Source organism: Adiantum capillus-veneris, chromosome 4, assembly GCF_014529385.1.
Source record: "Adiantum capillus-veneris isolate H3 chromosome 4, ASM1452938v2, whole genome shotgun sequence".
Taxonomy (NCBI): domain Eukaryota; kingdom Viridiplantae; phylum Streptophyta; class Polypodiopsida; order Polypodiales; family Pteridaceae; genus Adiantum; species Adiantum capillus-veneris.
The window spans coordinates 58,510,098-58,519,255 of record NC_140934.1 but is presented as its reverse complement, the minus strand read 5'-3'; the positions used below and the strand labels follow the sequence as shown (position 1 = coordinate 58,519,255).

At 43.6% G+C, this 9,158-nt stretch overlaps 1 pseudogene; it reads left to right on the top strand.

Moving 5' to 3' along the window:
• Positions 1-1,228: 1,228 nt before the first annotated feature.
• On the top strand, positions 1,229-5,295 carry LOC147459237 (pentatricopeptide repeat-containing protein At4g18520, chloroplastic-like; annotated as a pseudogene).
• The last annotated feature ends 3,863 nt before the right edge of the window (positions 5,296-9,158 follow it).

The following is a 9,158-nucleotide window of genomic DNA, read 5'->3' as shown; positions in this document are numbered from 1 at the left end:
TGCCTATTGGAGGGGGGGGGGGGGGGGGGGCTCCATATGAATCCGGTCCTCAACTATTGTCATGTTCTCTAAACTCTCTCTCTTGAAAAAGTATTATTCATGCCAAGTTAACTAGGTACCATGTTTATGTTGCTACCATCAATTAAGTTCAACCGCTATGCTCACAAAGAATCTCTCAAAAGTCCTTCACCTAATTTCCTAATTTCACTACTCTCAAAGTTCATAGGCAATTTCCATTACACACCTAGTATGAAAATCACTTGGTAAGGGGAGGATTGTGTGTGTGTGTGTGTGTGTGTGTGTGTGAGAGAGAGAGAGAGAGAGAGAGAGAGAGAGAGAGAGATTTGTGGTACATCAAGTGGGGGTATTCATAATGAACATTGAAAAAACCATGAAAAGATGGTCCATACTTGTACTTAGAAAATAGAGATGCTTTTTCAAACCATCAATCACATGATGAAACATGTTGAACCTAGCATCCATATCTTTAGTCGGCAGGCCACGAGACTAGTTGACACCCAAATTTGAGCAGGGATCAATGGTGTGGAGATAAGCTGCATTTAACCCCGTCTGATAGGCAAGGGAAATAATTTAAGAATCACACAGGATTTTCCCCGTCACATAGGCAAGGATAATTATTTGAGAATCACACATGAATCTTTGTTCCCCTCAAAATGAAAAATAATGCCATATGGGTGGAGCATTGGGGTTTGAACCCACCGTCTCAAGCTTTTTGTCCGATTGCCTTACCAATAAGCTATTGCTCATGACTCGATGGACAACGATCAAATAAAAAATATAAATAAATAAGACTTTGATGTCTTTTGAGGTTTACACAGGTTCACACAAGGATCACATCCGGAGCACACCCCATGGAACATGTGTAGCTCACACGAGGACCACATTGTGATTATAACAAGATCACATTGTCATCACAATTGTGCACATCCCAAGGGAAGATTCATGCCCGTTGGGGAGGTCAGTGGCAATTAGGGTGGTTAGAGACTGCTATTTCCCACTCTCACAACCTATAGCACTTATGCACATCGATTTGGGCGCTACTCCCCATTACACAACCATTTTGGAAGCGTCGCCATATCCAAAGTGGCTGCCAGCACTCGTCCAAAACTGCTAAAGTTTTGAACGACACCCAACCACTGCCCAAATATGCCGCAACCTCAGCCATTCGTTTTCCACCAATCATTTCGTGTTTTAAACACTGTTTACAATAGGCATTCCCCCTGCCCCATAAAAATGGGCTGCCATATTTTGGGCAGCCTCCCATTTTCAAATGGCGATGTGTAACCTCCCTTAGTCCTGTGGCTTGGCAGGCAGACTGGTGCGATGGGACGATTTGGTGAAGGTAAAAGAACCACAGTCTCGATTTGTTTTCTCTTTAAGCACCACTGGTTTCGTGTTTACAGAGCAGCGCCAACAAAACAGCAATATTTGCTACAGAAGCAAGTATGGAGAGGAAGAGAATGAGCCTTTCTATTGTGAGCTCACTTAAAGACTGTGCTAAGAAGAAGGATTTGTACCAAGGCACTAGAATACATGCTCATATTTGCGATATTGGGTTACTTCCAAAGAACACATACTTAGGCAACATATTGGTCAGTATGTATGTCAAGTGTGGTGCGCTTGTCAGAGCGCAGCAAGTCGTTGACGAGCTTCTTTTCCGGAATGTCGTTTCTTGGAATTCACTGATTGCAGGATATGCCCAACAGGGGAAAGGCCAAGAAGCGTTGAGCTGTTTTCAACGGATGAAAAGAGAGGGCATCTCTCCAAATGCAATCACCTACACTTGTGTCTTGAAGGCATGCGGCATTATGCAAGACGCTTATTTGGGTGAAAGGATTCACGACGATATTGTTAGTCAGCGGCTCTTGAAAAAAGACGTAGTGCTTGGCAATGCCTTGATCGACATGTATGCCAAATGTGGTGTACTTCAGAGAGCACACAAAGTGCTTAACGAGCTTCTCGTCCGGGATGTCGTCTCTTGGAGCTCACTGATTGCGGGATATGCGCAACAGGGGGAGGGCCAAGAAGCTCTAGGCTGTTTTCAGCGGATGCGAAGCGAGGGCATCTCTCCAGATGCAATCACATACGCTTGCATCTTGAAGGCATGTGGCATTACACAAAATGATGATATGGGCAAAACAATTCACGATGATATTATTAGTCAGGGTCTGTTGAAAAAAAACATTGTGCTCGGCAATGCCTTGATTGACATGTATGCCAAATGTGGTGTACTTCATAAAGCACAAAATGTGCTTGAGGAGCTTCCTGTCCGGGATGTGGTCTCTTGGAACGCACTAATTGCAGGGCATGCCCAACACGGACAGAGCCAGGAAGCTCTGGGCTGCTTTCAGCGAATGCGAAGCGAGGGCATCTCTCCAGATGCAATCACATACGCTTGCATCTTGAAAGCATGTGGCACTATGCGAGACGCTGATTCGGGCAAAAGAATTCACGATGATATTGTTAGTCAGGGTCTGTTGAAAAAAAATGTCGTGCTTGGTACTGCCTTGGTTGACATGTATGCAAAATGTGGTCTACTTCAGAAAGCACAAAAAGTGCTTGAGGAGCTGCCTGTCCGGAATGTCGTTTCTTGGAGTGCGTTGATTGCAGGATATGCTGAACAAGGGCAGGGCCAGGAAGCGTTGGACTGTTTTCAGCGGATGCAAAGAGAGGGCATATCTCCAAATGCAATCACCTACATTTGCATCTTGAAGGCATGTGGCATTACGCAAAATGCCGATATGGGCAAAAGAATTCACGATGATATTTCTAGTCTGGGATTGTTGAAAAAAGACGTTGTGCTCGACACTGCCTTGGTTGACATGTATGCCAAATGTGGTCTACTTCAGAAAGCACAAAAAGTGCTTGACGAGCTGCCTGTCCGAAATGTCGTCTCTTGGAGTGCGCTGATTGCGGGATATGCTGAACAGGGGCAGGGCCAGGAAGCTCTGGGCTGTTTTCAGCGGATGCGAAGAGAGGGCGTCTCTCCGAATGCAATCACCTATGCTTGCGTCTTGAAGGCATGTGGCATTGCGCACGATGCTGATATCGGCAAAATAATTCATGATGATATATTTGGTCAAGGGCTGTTGAAAAAAGACATCGTGCTTGGCAATGCCTTGGTCGACATGTATGCCAAATGTGGTGTACTTCAGAAAGCACATAAAGTGCTTGAGGAGCTTCCTGTCCGGAATGTCGACTCTTGGAACGCACTCATTGCAGGATATGCCGAACAGGGGCAGGGCCAGGAAGCTCTGGGCTGTTTTCAGCGGATGCGAAGTGAGGGCATCTCTCCAGATGAGATCACCTACGCTTCGGTCTTGAAGGCTATGCTTACGTCTTGAAGGTATGTGGCATTGTGCAAAACATTGACATGGGCAAAAGAATTTAATATGATATATTTAGTCAACGGCTGTTGAAAAAAGACGTGCTTGACAATTCCTTGGTCGACACGAATGCCAAATGAGGTGTACTTCAGAAAGCACAAAAGGTGCTTGAAGAGCTTCCTGTTTGGAATGTTCACTGTTGTAGCCCTTTGATTGCGAGATACGCTTAACAAGGGCAGGGCCAGGAAGCTCTGGGCTGTTTCCAGACGATGCAAAGAGAAGGGGTCCCTCCAAATGAAATCCCCTATGCTCTAGTCTTGAAGACTATGCTTACATCTTGAAGCATGTGGCATTCTGCGAAACGTTGACATAGGCAAAAAGAAACACGATGAGAATCTTAGTCAGGAATTGTTTTGAGATGAGAAGAGAGAGTGGCTTGCGGAGAAAGAAGAATTTTGGAATGGTTTGAGAAGAGAATCAGATTTTTGGAATGTTTTGAAATGAGAAGAGAGGGTGGCTTGTGGAGAAAACAGAAATGGACAAGGAAGTAGCTTGCACAACAGGTAATGCCTTATTTGTTTCTCTAGACACTCTTGAGTCTCCTTCCTCACTTGCACTCTCATGCATAGATAGAACAGTGTTTCCCTCCTGCGGCAGTCTATCAACAACGTCATTGGCCAAGCATGAGTAGTTTTGTGTTGATGCTGGCAGTAGCTACAAGGTCAAGGGGCTTTTTTTTGTGGAAAACGGTAGCCTACAGGAGGGATTCATGTTTAATGTTCATAGACTGCACCTCTGCTTTTAGTTAACGGCAGGCTTTACCATGGCTATCTTTGCATCTATTTGTGTGTGTGCACGCGCAGATCTAACCGAGAGAGAGAGAGAGAGAGAGAGAGAGAGAGAGAGAGAGAGAGAGAGAGAGTTTGGAGCGACGGTCTGTACCACCACTGGAGTCTTGGCTGGACGCTGGCCTATCTCATGCCTTCATGTATGGATTTTGCTCCTTCCTGTGGGATGTGCTGATCAGCAGATGCATGCTTTACATCATGGGGTTGATGGTTCATGCTGGTTTGCCAGGTGGACATGGGCTGACAATGTTAGCTTTGATCGGATTTGTTCCTGTTGCTTGTTCGTGCTGCACCTTATGTATAGATGAGACTATCAGCCACTGCCTTTGTGTATGCACCTATGGTCTGGTGTGTAGTTTGTGCCTTGCTATGTTGGGTGGGTGTTTGTACATGGTTTGGCTCTTGTGGTTCGGTTTGCTCACTGTTACAGTTCACTGTTGTTACCTTACTTTTTTGAGGCTGTCACATCATCTGAAGGATCGGGACCAAGGTGCATGGTTGGCATGCACAAATAGGTGCATAGTGTATGCTGAGCTCGGGTGTGGGGTCCACCTGGGAGGGATTTGAGGAGGCCTAGACGGCCTCAAAGGTGTGTAACCTGGCACACCGTAGGCTTGGGTCATGTCCGTCTAAGTGTGAATGGCAAGGCCAGTATTATTTAAGCATGGGACTCTTATGGTTGAGTGGACTCCTATGATTATATTAGTGAGCTCATATGAGGCGTGTGACACCTATATTACATTGCTATCAGAGAAGCTGGGGTTCTCACTTGTGGTCGAGATCCTCATGCATACATCCTAAATTGAGGCCAATCACTTAATTGGCACAACAGTGGGTCGAGAGGACTCAACACTAGTTTTTAAAGGACGGAGGAAAATACATCCAACACAAAATCCTCCTTATGTTAACATCAAGAGCATGTTAGCATAAATATAAAGTCAATCGAATCTAGCTCACTTGTGCTACGGAAGCAAGACAAAGTACAAAAACTGTCGTCCTAAAATGGAGGCATCCTAAATTGTCGTCTTGGGATGTGTGAGACCCTATATTACATAAAAGTGACCAAAAAAGAATTCAACACACAGATATGTTACCAAGCATGCCTATGATTCGGAAACTTTTCTCAATAAATATGAATCTATGATCCTTGAAAGACTCACTCATCGTCAATCATAACTCTCACTCTTTTTCCTTTAACAAACCCATACATTCTAGCCAACTCATGTGGTCCGAAAGTACAACTCCACATATTAGTTAACAGAGTCCAAGTGTGAGTGTGGTCAACATGCAAAACCTGTATAGATCTATATTTTTCATTACCAAGTAAAGAGAGGGTTTGGATAGCTTGAATATGCTCGTCTTTTTTCCCCCTTGCCAAGGTTTTTGTATGTATCATCATCCCCTTTCTCCTTGTGCTTAGGCCAATTCCATGCAAGGTGATTTGGAGAGAAAAAAATGAAACAAATATTTTCTTTCTTTGTTCTTTCAAAGTCTTCTTGACTAAACCTAGGTCCCTTAAATCATTTTCTTCTTAGAAGGTGGTTTCTTGTCTTTTGAAAATGAAGACTTTTTGTTTCCTTTTAGAAATAAATATGAAGTTCCTGCTTTCTTACTTCTGGGATCATTAGTAGTTGGGTTTGAAGTGCTTCTTCAATGTGTGTGGTCTTCATAAATTTGAGAAAATTTAAATTGCATCATCCAAAGTCTTAGAAGCACTCCTTTTTAATTCTCTCTTGAAAGGAGCTGCAAGAGGCATCATCACCAAGTCCGTGCTATATTCTTTCACTTACCTACACCTTCCTCGTACGAGTATGTGAAAGTTGCATCACATCAATTGATGCACTTGTATTAGACTAGAAAATGTCTTGCTTTTCCCTTACTCTTTGGAACTAATCCCTTGCATGCAATAAGCTAGAGTATCCAATCGAGTAGCTAATGGTTTATGTTTACATCTAAATAGGGAGAGTTAGAACTACACCTAGACTCTAGTTGCATTTCTAATGTATGCTTGGAAGGTGCTATGCTTTAAGCCACATCATACCAGCTTGACCTTGTAGATAGGTCTCCCAAGTATGAAGGGCATGGATGATTTGGACGACATTGAGGACCTTTTAGGATTCCACACATGCAACACCATTTCACATTGTTAGTGCTCATGAATGAATGGATTTTTGTTGCAAGGAGAAAAAGTCCACCTAGGAATAGTGACCGCTTGGTTTACGTCCTCCTAAATTGCCAGCCAACCTCTATTGGCAATACATCCAAATGCACCCAACCTATAGCTACAATATGAATATGCTACTATAAATATGAATAATACATATAATATATAACTGCAATACGGATATGCTGCTAGCGCTCATCGGGGGGAGGGGTCCACTATTAAGAAACTCCCTATATAGCATGCGTTTGTAGGGTACTTACAAAACCCCTTTATTGAAATCGTGACATGACTAGATTGACCTCTCTTTTTTTATGGATTAAGAGGTTCTTTTCCTTGAATGAATTAAAAATACACTCTTGTTAATGTATCTCTGTTAAATTGCTTAAATATTCAAAAACAAATAATCCCGCCTACTACTGAACTCTTAACATGATTATACAGTGGATCCCCCTGAGCTAGTGCTTTGCTCCTAGTGATAACCCAATGACTCACCAATATGTGGCTTCAATCACTCCATTTCTTCAAAGCATGCTTTTGGTTTAGTTGTCCACTCTACAATAACCATTGTACCCATTGGTCTTGACTTGGACCATTGCTCTAACGAGTGCTCAAGTTACTCCATTTCTCTAAAGCATGCTTTTGGCTAGGCATTCCACACTACAACAACCATTGTACCCATTGGTCTTGACTTGGCCATCATCTTAGCGAGTGCTCTTGAAAGCACTCCAAGTGAGGCAAAGAGAGAGTAAATTTGTAGCTCTTCAGCAAAAACAAAGTCAGATGCTTATGCTAGTATAGGCCACTGAGCCATTTGCGATCACCTAACATCTCAAAATAAGAACAGGTTGTCACAACATCAAAGATTTCACTTGCAAACAGTAGGTTGTGTGCATCTCCTTGAAGCCACGCGCACCCTTGGGCTTTGTATTTGTGGAACCGGGATAGGTGTCTCCATCTTCACTAACAAGTTTTTCAACATCTACATGGTGACTTGCAATTCTGTCAAGGATGTGCAAAGTTGTATATCCATGGACAATTCTAATGTGCTGGGTGAGTGAGCTGAGAGGAGCTCAACATGAAGGGACTATGAAGAGAGAACATATGTTGGGGTCGAGACCCAAGTGGAAGGTGAGGAGACAGAGTAGAAGAGGAGACATGGGCATGGGAAAGGATCCCCAAACCTCCCGAGACTCATTGGATTACATGGATTTGTAGTTATAAGCTCCTCTACTTTCCATCATGAAACCACCATCTCTTTCACCTAATCAGTACTTCCACTCAAGAACCCACCACTTCCACTCTTGGACACCAAAAATGAAAACTTATACTTTATCCAAGAAAAAGAGAAGGTATCTCTCTCGCCTTTGCCCTTTGGGCAGGCAAAAAACCATCTCTCGCTAAATCAATGGCAAAACAATAAGTGTTTTTCCAAGTAGAAAGCTTTAAAGAGTATAACAATGGAATAATGGGTCGATGAAGGAGTAGACCTCGTTCAAAGATTTCTATTGGAGAATGATCCAAACACGAGGTTAATAGAATATAGCCTAGTGACTAGGATAGTTCAAGGTAAAATGATTGCATTTAGGGGAAGGATAAGCTAGTGCTTGCCAAGTCGCAATCTAGGGATGTTTTTCTAATCATGAGATCTATGAATTGGGAATGTCATTACATTTCAACACATGCTTTATGATACAAGGTTTGATTTTCTTTGAAGCGTTTCAAGTGGGTGCACCAAATTCGATGTGGATTATTAAAGTCACAAAGGGAATAATGAGTAGTAGGAGCTGAGAATGTAGAACTGTGGAATCTGGACACTTTATAGATGTGGGTGTATATATGTACGATTGTCCATGGTGGCCCATTATAGGGTATCCCGCCCACACCTTTGAAGTTTGGAGTGTCGAGATACAAAGGCTCCCCCATAGGCCTACTAGAGGGGCTTTTGGAGGGTGCTCAACCAAATTGGAAGAGAAGTTCCATGGACAGCTTACCCTTTGAAAGTGTCAAGGTAGGATTCTACGAGAATGAAGGAGGCTTCTCACGAGACAAGTAGTGCAAAGCATCAAGAAACTTGCTCGTATCGTTGGGCCCCACCTTCGTATGCGTAGGACCGATCTTTGGGTGAGCGAGGACGCCGGGCTCCGCAGCTGGATCATCATGGCCACAGCGCAAGCATGAAGGTAGGAGCAGCGCAAGGCCTTTGCCCATTATGTGTGTGTGTGTGAGAGAGAGAGAGAGAGAGAGAGAGAGAGGGAAGGAGAGAACCTCTGTGTATTAGAGGGTGTGTGTGTGTGTGTGAGAGAGAGAGAGAGAGAGGGAGAGAACCTGTGTATGTGTTTAGAGTGTATGAGAGAGGAAGCCTTGGAGAACGCATGCTCTTCTAACTCCTTTTGTAGGAAGACAAGCCTTGTGTTGCAAGCATTTCGGATTTCCACTACTCCAACGACCGGTCTCTTTTCACCACTAGTCAAACAATTTTTTCACGTATTGCTTAGAGCCAGGTCGTGCTGGGTTTATTTGTGGCATTTATTTCAAATGCTTGAATGAGGTGGCACTAAGTAAAGTTTGGTGCCAGGGGAGCAACATCCCTACGTTTAGTAGTGCAACTAAGAGCCGGGTTGCACCATGGGTTAGTGGGAGGAAGAGCGGTAAAGCCTTGCGCAAGGTCGCACCCATAGTAGTATATGAAAAGGGTTAGAGTTTAGAGACCATCAGAAATTTGATTGGAAATGGCAAACCTATGTTTAAGGAGAGCCTTTCATTACCTAAAAGATAACTCATTCCCCTCCTGTTTCAAAG